At 52.3% G+C, this 16,695-nt stretch overlaps 1 long non-coding RNA gene, 3 other non-coding genes and 1 pseudogene across 4 annotated transcripts; 4 read left to right on the top strand and 1 right to left on the bottom strand.

Annotated features, from left to right (window-relative positions):
- Window positions 1-1,630: 1,630 nt before the first annotated feature.
- On the bottom strand, window positions 1,631-1,713 carry LOC132219504 (U4 spliceosomal RNA; annotated as a pseudogene).
- Window positions 1,714-7,968: 6,255 nt separating this feature from the next.
- Window positions 7,969-10,386, top strand: LOC132218704 (uncharacterized). Its single transcript, XR_009449248.1, has 2 exons — window positions 7,969-9,293; window positions 9,418-10,386. It is a non-coding gene; the product is annotated as an uncharacterized LOC132218704 (long non-coding RNA).
- On the top strand, window positions 8,704-8,894 carry LOC132219490 (U2 spliceosomal RNA). The gene has a single exon (XR_009449490.1). It is a non-coding gene; the product is annotated as a U2 spliceosomal RNA (small nuclear RNA).
- Window positions 10,387-11,915: 1,529 nt separating the features above from the next.
- LOC132219489 (U2 spliceosomal RNA) lies at window positions 11,916-12,106 on the top strand. Its single transcript, XR_009449489.1, has one exon. It is a non-coding gene; the product is annotated as a U2 spliceosomal RNA (small nuclear RNA).
- A 1,000-nt stretch (window positions 12,107-13,106) lies between these two features.
- On the top strand, window positions 13,107-13,297 carry LOC132219488 (U2 spliceosomal RNA). Its single transcript, XR_009449488.1, has one exon. It is a non-coding gene; the product is annotated as a U2 spliceosomal RNA (small nuclear RNA).
- Window positions 13,298-16,695: the final 3,398 nt, after the last annotated feature.

The raw sequence follows: 16,695 nt of genomic DNA, 5'->3' as shown, positions 1-16,695 counted from the left end.
GCTGATCTAACAAAACAAAAAAAAACTGGGTATAATTTTGACTCATTCACACCTTACAGTTATTGTAGTGTTGGCTGTTGTCATTTTTTTTTTTTATTTGACCATCCCGGGCAGCGGTTCTCAACCTGTGGGTCACGAACAATGAAAATACATCCTGAATATCAGATACTTACATTACGATTCATAACAGTAGCAAAATTACAGTTATGAAGTAGCAACAAAAATAACTTTATGGTTGGGGGTCACCACAACATGAGGAACTGTATTAAAGGGCCGCGGCATTAGGAAGGTTGAGAACCTTAGATTCTAAGGGGAAAGAGGTCAGTACCCCTGACTAAATAGTCAGGTATTGCACATTTTAAAAATTCTTGCGGCACACCAGAGTGCCGAGGCACACTGGTTGAAAATCGCCCCTGTAATCCAATCCACGCCTTGGTTTCTCCTACCCTTATGTAATCTTTCTTGCTTCCCTGCTTAATTTTAAATGCATAAGCAAAACTGTCATTCTCTGGAGCATTTGAGATCTTGCTTCCCAGCAATTGTCATTAGTTTGGGCTCAATTAAAGTCTGATAAAAATTCTCCACAGGTTTGAATGTTTATTTCATCAATCACAGGGAATGCAGGGACAGGACAGGACAGTATATGTATTAGGCCTTTGTAAATCTTGACTTGTAAAACTGCAGAGAAGGGAGAAAGTGTGAAATGAAAGCTTCTGGAAAGGCTTCTGGAAGTTCATTAGTCCTGTGTAGGATTGATTAGGAGGGGCTCAGGGCTGGGCGGCATCTTCCCAGCCATTGCAGATGATACCATGTGGGCATTCTTAAAGAGGACATGTCACAAAGGGGCAGGGTAACCAAAATGAAAACAGCAAAAGGATGACAGTGATAACAAGGTAAAATTGGAGGAGAGGGGGATCAAAGGACAATGGAATTATAACTCTAACAGCTCCATTTTTACAAGGTGACTGAGTTCTTGCATTTATTACATACTTCAGTGTTAACCTTTTAAAGGCTATATTTGAGGGGGGTTAGAAAAAGGGGAGGGGCAGTCATTGCCAAACAAGAATGCCTAGCCCTTCCTGCCCACAAGCTCCCCATCTGTTTAGCACCAGCCTGCCTTGCCACCTCCTTCATCCCCTCCCTGCTACAAAACCAGCCACTTGGTTACTACCTCCAAGATGCTGGAAGCCCCCTTGAATCCCTGAGGAGATGAAGACCCAAGGAAATTAGTTTATTACACCCCCACTTCATGGGGGTAACAGATGGCTGCAGGAGCTAAGGCACAGAGGTAGAGCTGAGCACGGTGAGTTAGGAGAGGGAAAGACAGAGCAGGCCAAGAGGTAGGTGACCTCTACCCCCGTGAGTGACCACTGCATGCCAGACGCTGGTCTAGGAACTTTGCATACTTTTCCTTTTTTAAAAAAATATTTTTTTTTTTTTATTGATTTCAGAGAGAGGAAGGGAGAGGGAGATAGACATAGAAACATCAATGATGAGAATCATCAATTGGCTGCCTCCTGCACGCCCCCTACTGGAGATCGAAGCAACCCAGGCCTGTGCCTCCTGGTTCATGGGTCAACACTCAACCACTGAGTGACACAGGCCAGGCACTTTTCCTTTTTTATTTTATCTTATTTTATTTTATTTTTCAATTAGCAATAATTGTGCCTCAGATAAACCTCATTGGCTGCAATACTGCCACTGTTCAAAACTCACTTTTCCTTTTTTAATACACAGCTGAATCCAAGAACTATAGTTCTTCTAAAAGGAAGAAACCAAAACACAGAAAGGTTAGGTAATTTACCCAAGGTTACCCAACTAGAAATTGGCCAAACATGGCTTTGAACAAATGTTTCAATGGCTATGAAACCCAAACAGACACAGAAACAGAGAACTGGAAACATACAGATTGTCTTATGTTTCTTCAACAATCTTTGAAACTTTTTTTTTAAATATATTTTTATTTCAGAAAGGAGGGGAGAGAGAGAGGTAGAAACATCAATGATGGGAGAGAATCATTGATTGGCTGCCTCCTGCACGCCCCCTCCTGGGGATGGAGCCTGCAACCCGGGCATATGCCCTTGATCAGAATCGAACACAGGACCCTTCAGTCCACAGGCTGATGCTCTATCCACTGAGCAAACTAGCTAGGGCAATCTTTGAAACTTCTTTAACATTTCCCCAATATCTCCTGGGCCCCACAACCAATAAGGAAACTGTCACTTGATTATCTGATAAAGGATATGAAACTGGCGATCTCACCCCACCCTTCATCTTTTGTGTTTGCCAGAGAAGGTGTTGAACAAATGGGAAGGAGAGGTGGGGCAGGGAGGAATGAAGGAAGAGACCCAGCTTTTCGGGGTCACATCAGGCTCTGGCCCTGTCCCAGTCATGTCTCCTTTAGGTGGGAACTCCAGTCTCCACCCCCAGCGCTGGCCTCAGGAATGACCATTTGCTTTCCTGGCATTCTTACCTCTGCAGCCGTTTCTCTCCACAAGATCACAGCCCAGGACCTAGTGCACTGGGGGATTCGCTGCAGAAAACATTCAAACACTTTTACTTTTTGCCCAGATCAGGGGCTCCTCTGTATCAAACACTGAAACATTTGTACAGTGAACATTCATATATGGAGTGCCTGCTACATGCAAGGCGCCACTCCACTCTAGGCTCTGAGTATACAGCCCCGAGTGAGATGGACGAGGACCTGCCCTCGTGGAATGCACAACCTAGTGGGGAGTGGGGAGAGACAGGCAATGAATAAAGACGCTAATTTCAGATGGTGATACATGCTGTCAAGGAAAATAAAGCAGACCCATGTGCTGGAGAGTGGTGGGGGGAAGGGAATGACTTCAGATAGAGCAGATACTCAGGAAGGCCTCTCCAATGGGTAGCATTAGAACCCAGGTTTAAGTGACAAGGAGTGAAGCAGGCATTCTAGACAGGACCGACGACCTGGGACCTATCTACTTCCCCCTGCTGGTTCCCCCACCTGGATCAGGTGGCACCTGCTGTGTCACTGCTTTTCCTCAGAGCTGTCTCCCCCACCAGACTGAGCCCTGAGCCCAGGAGCTGGTTTTTCTCATCTAAGCTCTGTAGCAGCCAGCACCACACCTGGCACACTAGGCAGTCAGGAAATCCTGCAGGAATTTAGGAATGCATGAGGGAATGGTTAAATACGGGAACCAAACATTCACCCCTGGGGTCCTTAAGCCCTCGGGAGTTCTGTTGATACTGAGGTGAACATTCTTGGCAAGGTCTGAGTAGTATTGAACTCGCAGGCCTTTACGGCAGGGGGTTGTATGGGGGGGACTTCTTGGAGGAGCAAAACAGAGGCTAGGGGTGGGGGTGACACTGGAGAGAGAGGCCCACCTCGAAGCCTGGCAGGCTGGAACCCTGGGCTGAGAGTCATCATGAGTTCTGCCCCTCACTAGTAGATGGCTTGGCAAAGCCACTCTCACCCCCCAAGTACTCCCCCAAGCGTGTTTCCTCAGCATGTGATGAGGGGCTTAGATGATTCTGGGTCCCTTCCTCATGACAATCCATGCTGTGCAGTAGGGAAGGGAGGGAATTGATGGAGCTTCCCTAGGAAGTGGCTGAGGACATCCTATTTTTTAATATATGCTTTTATTTATTTACTTACTTACTTATTTTAGAGCGAGAGAAACATTGAAACACTATGCAAGAGACATTGATTAATTGCCTCCCGTACAAACCCAACCAGGGACTGAACCCAAAACCTGGGCATGCGCCCTGACCAGGAATCCAACTGGCAACCTTTCGGTGCACGGGATGACACATCATCAACTGAACCACACGGACCAGGGCACTGCGAACATCCCTGCCTCTGCCGCACAGCATCCTAACCCAAGTGCCTGTCTGAGTGGACGAGTGAAAGGGAGAGAGAGGCGGGGTGGGGGAGTGTTAGCTTCTGAATCACAAAGACCCATTTTTCAAATCCCAGCTTTGTTTCCTCAACAATAAGATGGAGAAAACACAACCTACCTCTTAGAATTGGGGGCGGGGGGAATGTGTGGGCCCCATAGGTACCCTCCTCCCCTACCAAGGGCCCTTTCAGAGGCAACCCTTCCAAAACCACGTCCCAGCCCCCAGCCAAGGCTGGAAAGCAGCCGATGCTGCGCCCTGGCGGCTGTGCGCTCACTGCCTGAGTCCAGAAGAAAAGGAGAGGCGGGCCTCAAGTCCTGCAGGTTCCTTTGCCTCCTTCTGCAGTCCTTTCAGACAGGGCCGTGTACAGTCTGGGGTTGGGAATGGCAACTCTGCCCTCTTCAAGTTTGTTTGTTTGCTTGTTGTGGAGGTGAGGTCAGATTTGAATGAACATTATTTGAGCAGAAAAATCTAATTTCAATGATATTTCTCACACTTTTACTGAGGACCTGGCAGGGAAGGCTGAGGTAGGAGGAGGCTGCAGGGCAGGAAGGTAATGAAGAGTCACTTTGCAGTCATGTTGCCGTGTTTGTGGGGAAAGACCCACGTGGGCATGGGTGTCCAGCATCCATTTGCATGGGGCGGCCTTGGCTGGAGGAGGGGACTTGGGTGGTCGGTAAGAAACAGCAACAAGGAGCCCCGAGAGGGTGGAAATGCCTGGGGAGCAATGACAAGGGGGCAGGGACAACCCAATTAGAGAGATGCAGAGAGATGAGGAAGGCGGAGAGCCAGGCCCACACTCTGAAGGGAACGTGATGACTGGCCAGTTACCCCAGCTGACGGGCTCCTCGGAGCATTCACAACAGGAACCAATCCCCAGTGACCTTAACAGGTGGATCCAGTCTTCAGCATTTGAGAGCTGTCACCAATGTTGCCTTGCATAAATTGAGAGCGTATAGCTTCGAAGAGTGGCTCCCAAATTTGTGAACACATCAGAATAACCTGGGAGACTTGACAAAACACCGATTGCTGGGCCCCACTCCCAGCATTTCTGTCAGCCAGCCTGTCCCCGGTGGAGAACGAGCATTTCCAACAAGTTCTCAGGTGAGACTGACGCTGCTGGCCCTGGGACCACACTCTGAGGCCCACTGGCTGGGAAGATGAGCTCCAACCCTGACTTTACCATCTCCCAGTGAGCACTTGGGCAAGTTGCTTCTCTCTCCCAGCCTCAATCTCTTCATCTGGAAAGTCGGATGATAATACTTATTTCATAGGAATATTATGAAAATAAAATAAGTGAGGTGCTCAGCAAAGGGCTTGGCATACACAAATCCTCTATACCAGGTAGCTATTATGATGATAATAAATTAGTTTATCTCAACCAATAACAAAAAACACTGGCCCAGGAAGCCAGTTGTGGAATATCTTCCTCAGATAACATACAAAGTGACCACCCACTGCTTTCTCACAAAGTGGATGGGAATGAGGGTCCATCCATAATAAAGATATAAAACTGCCAGCCAGGAGCACAGGGTCCCTTCATGCCCAGGGAGGAGGAAGAAGAAACCTGAGGACTTTGGGAAGTCAGCCTCAGCAGCCTCAGTTTCTTCAGACACAAAGCTGGAAAAATAACACCTTTCGTTGTTGAAAGGAACCGTAGGGATTTGCTGGCACACCAGTGGGCACTCAATAATGGCAAGGAGCCGAAACTGGTTTGGTTCAGTGGATAGAGCGTCGGCCTGCGGACTGGAAGGTCCCAGGTTCGATTCTGGTCAAGGGCATGTACCTGGGTTGTGGGCACATCCCCAGTGGGAGATGTGCAGGAGGCAGCTGATCGATGTTTCTCTCTCATCGATGTTTCTAACTCTCTATCTCTCTCCCTTCCTCTCTGTAAAAAATCATATAATATATATATGAATAAAAAAAAATAATGGCAAGGAAGTTTTGAAGCCCAATTCTTAGTTGAGTCTAACTCGTGTTTTGTTATTGTTTTTGTTGTTGTTTGGGGGGGGGTGTGTTGTGCTTTTATTTTCTTTTTACTTTAGTTTCATTCTTTTCCTTGAGTCTAACTACTTTTATGGATCCAGTCTAGCTGGCCATGAAACTTCCTCTCCAGCACACAAACTCTTATGTTTTAGCCCCAAGATCCAGAGCACACGGGGAGTGAGGGGAGTGTGGGCCAGGCATTCCACCGGCCCATACATACCTCTTTAACAGTCATATGTAACACTTGGGGAGACATACATCCTGGTTCTCAGGGCTGGAGTAACGCTGCCTGTCGAAGAAATACAGTATAACAGCCCCAAACGTCTGTGGGGGGGGGGGGGGGGGGAAGAACCATTCTTTGCTCATGTCTCAAGAAACATTAAAGGAAAGCCAATCAACAACCCATGGTAACCTAAAGTCTTCTATGCTTTTTTGTTATCCGATCCACAGCTCTCCTCCCGTCCCATAGTTCTTAGAGCCTCCTAGTCACAACTCAATAATAAAAATGTAGCTCAGATGTATGGGTGCCTTCCTGTCCTCTCTCACCACCAGAAGATTCTAGAAACTGCTCTGCAGACTCTGCAGGGACTTAGAAGGCAAGGGTGAGAAAAGAGTGGTGAGGAATTGGAAGTGGAGGCTGAGATCCTGAAAAATACATTCGCTGCTTCTCCCTCGGCCTCTCCCCTTCAGCCATCAAGTCCAGTAGCAGAGGGCTTCTCAAACGTTGACGTGCCTGTGCCTTCCAGGGGAGTGTTGTTAACAGATGCGGATTCAGTAGGTCTGAGACCCATGGTCCTGCGTTTTCAACATGCTCCTCGGCGGCGCCAGTGCTGCCGGTCAGTACCACGCTGTGAGCAGCAAGGCTGCGGCAAGCTCTTCTAGGCACGGGGCACATGAGCCCTCACTCTGCTGGCTGTGGTGGAAGTCTCCTCCCCACGGCAGTCACCCGCGCTGACCTAGCTGTTGCGAGTCGTAGACGTGCAGACTTTGGAAGTGAATGAGAGAGAGAAGTGAGAGAGAGAAGTGAGAGAGAGAGAGAGAGAGAGAGAGAGAGAGAGAGAGAGAGAGAGAGAGAGAGAGAGAAGAGAGAGAGGAGAGAAAAAAGGGTCAGAGAGAAGGGAGCGAAGTTTGAGAAAACAGAACGGTATCTCTGTCCAACAAGGTCTCCCCAACCTGCTGTGAAAACGACTGTGACGAAGAGAACCCGATGGGCTGTCCCCGAGGCCCGGGTGGACACTGCGAGGGCAGGGCTGCTGCAGGCACAGGGGCGCAGCCGGCCAGGCACCCGGCAGCCCTCCGATGTGCCCGGCAGCTGGCCAGGCCCGGGCAGGCGGACCTTCCCCGGTGGCGCATGGCTCCCCAGCAGCTTCGTGGAGGGCGGATGTGGCCGAGCGGCAGCCAGAAGGGGAATGCATGGAGGAGCGCAGACGCCCTCGCCCACCGCGGGCCCAGGTCACATTCACCGGCGCCGCCCCAGGACGCACCCGGTGGCCGGCGTGACCCAAAGAATCAGTTGAATCGACAGGTTTTTTAAAAGGCAGAAGATTTTTTTAAAAAAAAAGAAAAGCCCATGCCCTAGCTGGTCTGGCTCCGTGGATAGAGCGTGGGGCTGCGGACTGGAGGGGCCGGGTTCGATTCGGGCCAGGGGCACATGCCCGGGTTGCGGGCTTGATCCCCCCAGTAGGGACGTGAAGGAGGCAGCCAATCAGCGGTTCTCTCATCATTGATGTTTTCTACCTCCTTTCCTCTCTGAAATCAGTAACCATATATATTAAAAAGAAAAGAAAAGCCCTGCAAGGAGTCTAAAAATAAACATATCTAGAGAGAGAGATAAAGTCTTTATATGATAGAGGCGGCGTCTGAAATGGATGCCTCTCCCACTCACCAGCCCGGTGGTTGGGGGGCAAGCTGCCCGACCTCTGGGTCTCAACTACTGGCCCTGCAGGGCAACTGTGCAGGTCTGAACCGAGCAAAGCACTCAGCACGAGGCCCGGCCCGACCGAGATGTCTCCTATTGTATTGTCCGCCGCCGGGCCCGTGCGATACCTACGGGCCCAGCTGTTTCCGGGTCGCAGCCCCGGCACTGAAACCGCACCGGACCTCGCGGACCCAGGACCGACATCCGGCGGCCTCGGGAGCTCCGCTTACGCTCCCTCAGTCCCCGAGGCGGGCGCGACGCTAGGCTCGGGAGCTGAAGGCGCTGGGCCAAGTGGCCCGCCGACAGGGTAGGGCGGGGGTCCCGGTAGAGCTCTTTCCAGGGAGGTAGTCAGCCCTCGCGGGGCCGGATCTCCGGGACCAACTTTTTTCTCTGCGGCCCCTGCCCGGCGACCCCGGACGGGCGTTTCTCGGCCGGCGGCCGAGTCCTGGGCCTGGACCGAGCCAGCCCCGGGGGACCCCCTCGTCTTCCGAGCCATGACCCGACGGCATCCTTCCCCCGACCGCTCGGTCCGCCGCCGCCCAAATCCCCTGGGTCGCGTCATTTCAGTAGCGCTTGTACCGCGGAGGAGCTCGGCCGCAGCCCACCTTCCGCTTCTGCGCGCAGAAGTCGTCCCGAGGAGGGGCCGGAAGCCCGAACGGCGCCGGTAGGGTCGGCCTCCCCGCACGGGAAAGGCGGGTCATGCAAATGAGCATCGACCCTTTGGCCACCGCGCCAAGCGGAGATAAGAATTCACTTAAAAACGTAGAGAATCGAAAAAAATGTTCACAGAGTCTAATGTTTCCTCTATATCTGTCAAGAGACTGTGGAGATGAGACTTCGTTTGATGGTGAGCCGGATCACCGTGAGTGAAATATGGGTGGAAGCAGGAGGGTGCTGGCGCGGGCGCCGTGGTCGGTATCGCTTCTCGGCCTTTTGGCTAAGATCAAGTGTAGTATCTGTTCTTATCAGTTTAATATCTGATACGTCCTCTATCCGAGGACATTATATTAAATGTATTTTTGGAGCTGGGAGATGGAATAGGAGCTTGCTCCGTCCACTCCACGCATCGACCCGGTATTGCAGTACCTCCGGGAACGGTGCACCCCCTCTGGGGAAATAACTCTGGTCTCTAAAGGAAGGTTCAAGCTTTGCCTGCTCCCATTCTGCCTGCGCTCTTGCCGGGGCAGGCGCCATCTTGCTCCGACCTGACCCGGGTTCTCCTTACCTTTAGAGATGAGGCGCTCTTCCCTGAGGTTCGGGTGTCGAGCACTCTTTTTGCCTTGTCCTTAGTTTGCCTCGGACTTGATGGGACGCTCCTGCGCAGGTGCGGGCCAGGGGAGACCCGCTAGGCAAACTTGCCGTCCGTCCTCAGGGCCAAGCCCAACCCAGGGGAGGGACCAGGACCCCTGTCCAAATGGCCACAATACCAGCCGGGACAAGGAGGCGAGGAACAGATGCTTGGGGAAACCAAAGGAGTGAGCAGAAGATGGTTTCTTCACACGCACAGGTCTGAACCTCCCATCATGGCATGGGAATGCCTGCAGGAAGGGTCATGTCAGTGCAGGCTAAGCACATTCCATGTTGTCTCTCATTCATTCAGTCATTCATTCGTTCGTTCGTTCGTTCAACAGATACCTATCAAATGCCAAGTACGTGCCCAACGCTGTCCTAGCTGCCGAGGGTAGAGCAGCACACAAAATCTCTGCCGTCAGGGTGAGAAGCTTATCTGCTTCTACAAGGTATGCGTATTTGTCAGTGTACCTCTACACCTGTGTGCCTGTGTGTACATGTCTGTATCTGTGTATCTCTGTCTATGCCACGTGACGACCACGGGTGTGCATAATGACTTGACAGCTGGGAGAGAGAGAAAGCCAGGTAAAGAGGGATGTGAAGCAGGAGTGCCCGGGGTGGGGGCGGGGGAGAACCTTCCCAGCGCCACAGGATGGACGTTAGCTCTGTTTTACGGACGGGAGGTGACGTTCCCTAGAGGGCACTTGTAACAGAGAGAGGCCAATACGTGCTTGGCACCTCCACGAGGACCCGGACCAGGGAGGTGTTGTCATTGTCCCCGCTGTACAGGTTAACAAACCCGAGGGCCCACGCGGTCAACAGACTGCCTGAGTCCCGACTTTGCTCCACATGAGCTGTGTGACCTGAGGCCAATTGCTTAGAAATGTGTGAGTCGCAAATGTAATTTCTAATTTTCTAGTAGCCACATTTAAATATAAAATAAAGAAAAACCCGTGAACTTGTTTATTTTATTTAACTCAGTATATCAAACATATTGCTTCCATATGGAACCCCTATAAAAATTCAGATATTTTACATATCTTATGCCAAGTCTTCAACATCCCATGTGTGCGTGACACGCAGGGCAGGGCACACACCCAGCGCTCAGCAGCCCCCTGTGGCTGTCGGCTGGCCAGCGCGGGTCCACGGAATGGGGATGGTGAGGACCAGGTGGGGATTAGCGCGGAATGAACTGAGTGAGGCGCTTGCCTTGGGAAAACGAAAACCGTAAGGGAGCACCCAAACACCGGGAACCAACATGAATACCTCCTCCTCAAGACAAGTTGTATTAAAATAGTATTTCTCTTGACTGAAGAGTTTTGTGGACACTCCACTAAATTACACACACACACACACACACACACACACACACACACACACCCTCACGGCGAGGGCCTCACAGGCCTGGCCGTAGTCCTGCCCCGACCATAACGGTCGGTGGTGGTGGTGATGACAAGTAGGAGACGGCGAAGATGACCGTCCGCCTCGTGGGCGGGTAGAGTGAGTTGCACGAGGTAATTCACACTCGCGCGCGCGGCGCTCAGCCCAGAGGCTCCAATGGGGCCGGGACGGGCTCGGGCAACAGGGGCGATCAGGCTTTCCGCGCCGCCGGGGAAAAGGACCGACCGAGTTTCAGTCTTGCCCCGCGGTGACCTTCTGGCTCTTCTGAGGTCCGAGGAGAGAACTGTAAACTCCCCGGCGACGCGGAGGCTCCGTGAGAAAGGAGGGCGGGGAAGGTGCACGCCGGCCGGGCAGCCGGCGGCCTTGGCCCAGAGGGAAACTAGGAGGGACGGGGACCAGGCCGGGGGCGGGAACGGGGAGGGGTTGCGCGTGGGGGTGAGGTGTGCGTGGGGGGCGAGCCGAACCCACCGACTGGCCGTGATGCCCAGAGCGTCCCCAAGCAGTCGCCTCCCTCCTCCCCCGATCGCCCACCTTCCCCCCCTCGCTCCGGCCCGGAGCCTCGTAGCGGCGGCTGCTCTGACTCGGCCTGACCCGAGCACAGGTTCTCGGCTCCGGCGTTTACCGAGTGAGCACCGGGCCACCCGGGACCCGGAGGCGAGTGCCGACGAGGGCGGCGAGCGGTGCGCTTGACCTGAACGACGGGGTGGGACGAGTGACCCGGGCGTGGACGGGGCGAAGGGAAACGGCGTCGCGGGCGGAGGGAGCTGCAAGTGCGGAGCCCAGGAGGCGGAGGCGGTGCCTGCACCGAAGCCCCGCGAGACGCCGGGGCTGGAGCGGGGGAGAAGCCCTCCGGAGGCCCCGCGGGGGCCTTCCCACCGGACACGCCCGGGCCGCCCTCCGGGAAAGCCCCCCTCCGGACCTCGCGCTCCCCGGACTCGGAAGGAGCGCCTTATGGGACAGGGCAGGTTCGGAGCTCGGCTCTCCGCCGGGCGGGCGGCCAAGTCGCCCGCAATACAGACAGCCTGGGCGTCCCTAGCGCCTTGTCTGTCTTCAGGAAACCCCTCTGCCAGCAGCCCGCCCGGCGCGAATCCCCTCACACTCTGTCCTTCCTCTGAGCCTGTACCACCAGCTCGGGTTCAGAGCCGCGGCGCGAGGAGAGTCCGCCCGCCGCAGCCACGCCTCCAGGGGCGGGGCATGCAAATTAGAAATGCCGTTTGCCGCCCAACCTCCCGCAAAGGACGGCGCCACAAGAGACATAAGATTTATCTTTAAAAATATAGAGGATTAAAAAATCGGCACAAGAGTCTACCATCTGGTGAGTGCCATGGTGCTGCCAAAGAAGCAAAGGAAGTGAGACCAGGACTGCCGGTGATCCGGATCACCGTGAGTGCAATGTGGGTGGGGGGGGAAGGGAGCCGGCGCGGGCGGAGCAGGCAGCATCGCTTCTCGGCCTTTTGGCTAAGATCAAGTGTAGTATCTGTTCTTATCAGTTTAATATCTGATACGTCCTCTATCCGAGGACAATATATTAAATGTATTTTTGAAGCTGGGAGTTGGAATAGGAGCTTGCTCCGTCCACTCCACGCATCGACCCGGTATTGCAGTACCTCCGGGAACGGTGCACCCCCTCAGGGGAAAAACTCGCTGGTGCAAAAGCAGAAGTGGCTAGAGTGCGCGGAAGCTTCTTCCCTCTTCCCCAGGGACCTGGTGAGTGGGTAACACCACCACTTACCCACTGAGCAGGTCGTTTAGGGGCTATTGTCTCAGCGGCCTGCGAGGTACCTGCCTCCGGGGGCTGGGCTGGCTGTGTCTGGGTGGTGCGGTGCGGTGCGGTGCGGTGCGGTGCGGTGCGTAAGGCAGCAAACCTGTCAGTCAGTAGTCAAACGTCCCAAAGAGGTTAGGCTCCAGTGCCGCGCTGCCAACTGCTTTCCACGTGCGTCCGAGTCTCAGGCCAGGGGCGATCACGGCAGGAAAGAGCAAGCTTTCTCTGGGGCATTTCCGAGGCCCGGATCATAAAAGCTCCAGGTGCTGGGCAGGTCAGCGGGGTGCCAACCAGTCCCCTCACCCCCCGAGTCGCCCTCCATGCTTTATTTACTACACCTCTGTCTTTTGGCCCACGCTCTGGCCTCAGACTCCAATGCCTAGATTTGCGACGGGAAATGTTCCCCCTTCCGATTAATGGAATCCAGGCGACCCCCTTCTCAGGACGCAACCACCCGGGACCCCAACTGCTGAGCGCGGACGCGAGCAGAGAGGGCCCGGGCAGGGAGGCGAGGAGGTAGGGATGCGGATGGCTGGGTTTGGGACCACCACGTGCGGAGGCCGTGGGGAGGGTGGAGTCCGCCCCGGAGGTCACGGCTCCTGGGGGGAGGGGAGGGGAGGGGGAAAGGGGCGGAGCATGCAGATTGGAAATGGCTTCTGCGCGGGAACGAGGGAACAAGCGGGGATATGGGACTTCTGGTTGAAAATGTAGAGCACAAAACCATCTGCGGGAGAGTCTGGCGAGACCCACCGCACTGTGGGCGACGCAGGGAAATGAGACAGGGCGTGAGGCTCAGGCTTCGCGTCCTCACCCTGCCTTGAAGATGTGTGGCACGAGGAGGGAGCCGGCGCGGGCGGGACGGGCGGCATCGCTTCTCGGCCTTTTGGCTAAGATCAAGTGTAGTATCTGTTCTTATCAGTTTAATATCTGATACGTCCTCTATCCGAGGACAATATATTAAATGTATTTTTGAAGCTGGGAGTTGGAATAGGAGCTTGCTCCGTCCACTCCACGCATCGACCCGGTATTGCAGTACCTCCGGGAACGGTGCACCCCCTCGGGGGAAATAACTTGTTGAATGTCAGATTTTCGTGGCGGGGGCCGCGGAAGCAGGAGTGACCGGAGTGGGGCTCCCTCTGGGTGCCTTTGCAGCGGAACCCGCTTCTCCCTGCGCGGGGGCGGCGGGAACTGGAGGCACGGGCGTGGGACTCTCTCTGGGTCTGAGCAGGCCTTGTTGCCCTCCGGGGGAGCGGGGCAAGCAGCTTCTCAGCTTCTCAGCGTCCGGCCGCCGGCCGGCCGGCCGGGGCGGAGCTTGTGGGACGGAAAAGCCCGTGCGGGCGTGCGGGCGTCTTGACTAAGGCTGTTGTTCTTCACACGCAGCCCAGGCCCTGCTGGGGCCAGGCTTTCTTGTTACATTTCAAATTAGTACCTTACATTTATCACAACTAATGAACCAAGGTTGATACGTTATTATAAACTAAAGGCCATACTTTATTCATAATTAACTTTTTTTAAATTAAATCTTTATTGTTCAGATTATTACAGTTGTTCCCCCCCCCCCCCATACCTCCCCTCCACTCGGTTCCCACCCCACCCTCTGCCCTTCCCTACCCCCACCCCCACCCCCACTGTCCTCATCCATAGGTGCACGATTTTTGTTCAGTCTCTTCCCGCACCCCCACACCCCTTTCCCTGCCCCAGAGTAGTCAGTCCACTCCCTTTCTATGTCCCTGATTCTATTATATTCACCAGTTCATTCTGTTCATCAGTTTATTTATTCACTTGATTTTTAGATTCACTTGTTCATAATTTGTAGCTTTACCTTTTTCTTCTTCCTCTTCTTAAAGGATACCTTTCAGCAATTCATATAATACTGGTTTAGTTTCTCATCTGTGAAGCTCTTTATCTGACCTTCAATTCTGAATGATAGCTTTGCTGGATAAAGTAATCTTGGTTGTAGGTTCTTGCTATTCATCACTTTGAATATTTCTTGCCACTCCCTTCTGGCCTGCATGGTTTCTTTTGAGAAATCAGCTGACAGTCGTATGGGTACTCCCTTGTAGGTAACTGACTGTCTTTCTCTTGCTGCTTTTAAGAGTCTCTCTTTGTCTTTTGCTCTTGGCATTTTAATTATGATGTGTCTTGGTGTGGTCCTCTTTGGATTCCTTTTGTTTGGGGTTCTCTGCACTTCCTGGACTTGTAAGGCTATTTCTTTCACCAGGTAGGGGAAGTTTTCTGTCATTATTTCTTCAAATAGGTTTTTCAATATCTTGCTCTTTCTCTTCCTCTGGCACCCCCATAATTCGGATGTTGGGACGCTTAAAGTTGTCCCAGAGGCTCCTTACACTATCTTCATATTTTTGGATTCTTTTTTCTTTTTGCTTTTCCGGTTGGGTGTTTTTTGCTTCTTCATATTTCAAATGTTTGACCTGATTCTTGCAATCCTCTAGTCTGCTGTTGGAACTTAGTATATTCTCTATTGCAGTCAGTATATACTTAATTTCTAGTTGGTCCTTTTTCATAACCTCGAGGGTCTCAGTAGATTTCTTGAGGGTCTCACTAAATTTATCGGCGGTTTCACTAGACTTATTGTGGGTCTTACTAAATTTATCGGCGGTTTCTAGAAAATTCTTGAAAAACCTTATAAGTTTGGTTTTGAACTATATATCCAGTAGTTTGCTTTCCTCCATTATTGTCATTTGTGTCCTATAAGAGTTTCATTTATTTATGCATTCAGTGATTGCTTCTCCTGACCATGGAATCGAACCTGCCATCTTGGCACATCAAGAGGACGCTCTAACCAACTGAGCTACCCAGCCAGAGCTGATCTGTATGTTTTTATTACTTGGTCCTGTTGTTTTGAGCATGGTACTTCGCCTCCGTGGTCTTCCTCCTATGTACTCATAATTCTGTCTACCCATAAGAAAAAAGATTCAACATTAAAGGAATTCTATAAAATGTTCAGTATTTCTCAAAACTGTCAACGTGATCAAAACAAAACAAAAGCAGGAGAAACTATCACCATACAGAGTAGCTGTTAGGTTTGATTGGATAATTGAATTGATATTCCTCCCCTGGGAACTGGCCTTTAGGCCACTTCACCAATAGTCCCTTTTGTTTAACCAATTCCACTTGCTAAAACAATATCATCTCTCCCCTCTGGGACTTTCCTAGAATCCAGATCAACCAGAGAATTCTCCACCCAGAAAAAGCCCACCTAGAGTCTTTTAAAATCTCTGACACCCCATCCCTGAGCACTGGCACTGTTTTCGGGGTCAGCCCATCTGGTATCCAGATGCCCTAATACATTTATACTCCCTTACCACTGTGGCCTCATGCATTCCTCCTTTGATGACCCTAAGACTAGCCTAAGGAGATATGGCAACTAAATGTAATGTGGGCCCTGGCCAGTGTGGCTCAGTTGAGTATCATCACTTGCTGGTTGACTGATTCTAGGTCTGGGCACCTAGGGGAGGCAACCAATTGTTGATTCCCTCCTCTCTCCCTCTCTAAAAAATCAATAATAAATAAATGTGTTATCTTGGATGGGATCTAAGGACAAAACAATATTAGAAAAGTTAATTATGGGAGAAACCAAAATGGCGGCATAGGTAAACAGCAGAAATTGCTGCCTCGCACAACCACTTCAAAAATACAAAAGACAAAATGGACATCATCCAGAACTACAGGAAGGCTGCCTGAGTGGAAATTCTACAACTAGAAGGAAAGAGAAAAGCACACTGAGACTCAGAGAAGGTGCGGAAGTAAAGTGCAGAGGTACGGAGGCGCAAGTGGAGAGGGCTGGCAACTGAGGATGCATCTGTCTTTTTCAATCGGGAGGAAGTCTCAAGCTCCTGACTGCTCTCAACTCCAGTTCCGGGTGAGTCTCTGGGGACCCAGACTCATACGGGGAGAAACTGGACTGTCTGGCATCAGTCGGAACTCAGAGGTGCTTGCAGCGATTACTGGGACACTGAGACACGGGGCCTCTTAGGGTAGGACTGAGGAGCTATGGGGGGAGGGGGGGGGGAAAACTGTAATAATCTGAACAATAAAGATTTAATTTAAAAAAAGTTAATTATGAATAAAGTATGGCCTTTAGTTTATAATAACGTATCAACCTTGGTTCATTAGTTGTGATAAATGTAAGGTACTAATTTGAAATGTAACAAGAAAGCCTGGCCCCAGCAGGGCCTGGGCTGCGTGTGAAGAACAACAGCCTTAGTCAAGACGCCCGCACGCCCGCACGGGCTTTTCCGTCCCACAAGCTCCGCCCCGGCCGGCCGGCCGGCGGCCGGACGCTGAGAAGCTGAGAAGCTGCTTGCCCCGCTCCCCCGGAGGGCAACAAGGCCTGCTCAGACCCAGAGAGAGTCCCACGCCCGTGCCTCCAGTTCCCGCCGCCCCCGCGCAGGGAGAAGCGGGTTCCGCTGCAAAGGCACCCAGAGGGAGCCCCACT

Source organism: Myotis daubentonii, chromosome 16 (assembly GCF_963259705.1).
Source record: "Myotis daubentonii chromosome 16, mMyoDau2.1, whole genome shotgun sequence".
Lineage (NCBI taxonomy): Eukaryota > Metazoa > Chordata > Mammalia > Chiroptera > Vespertilionidae > Myotis > Myotis daubentonii.
The sequence above is the reverse complement of the archived record's forward strand: the minus strand, read 5'-3'. Positions and strand labels throughout refer to the sequence as shown.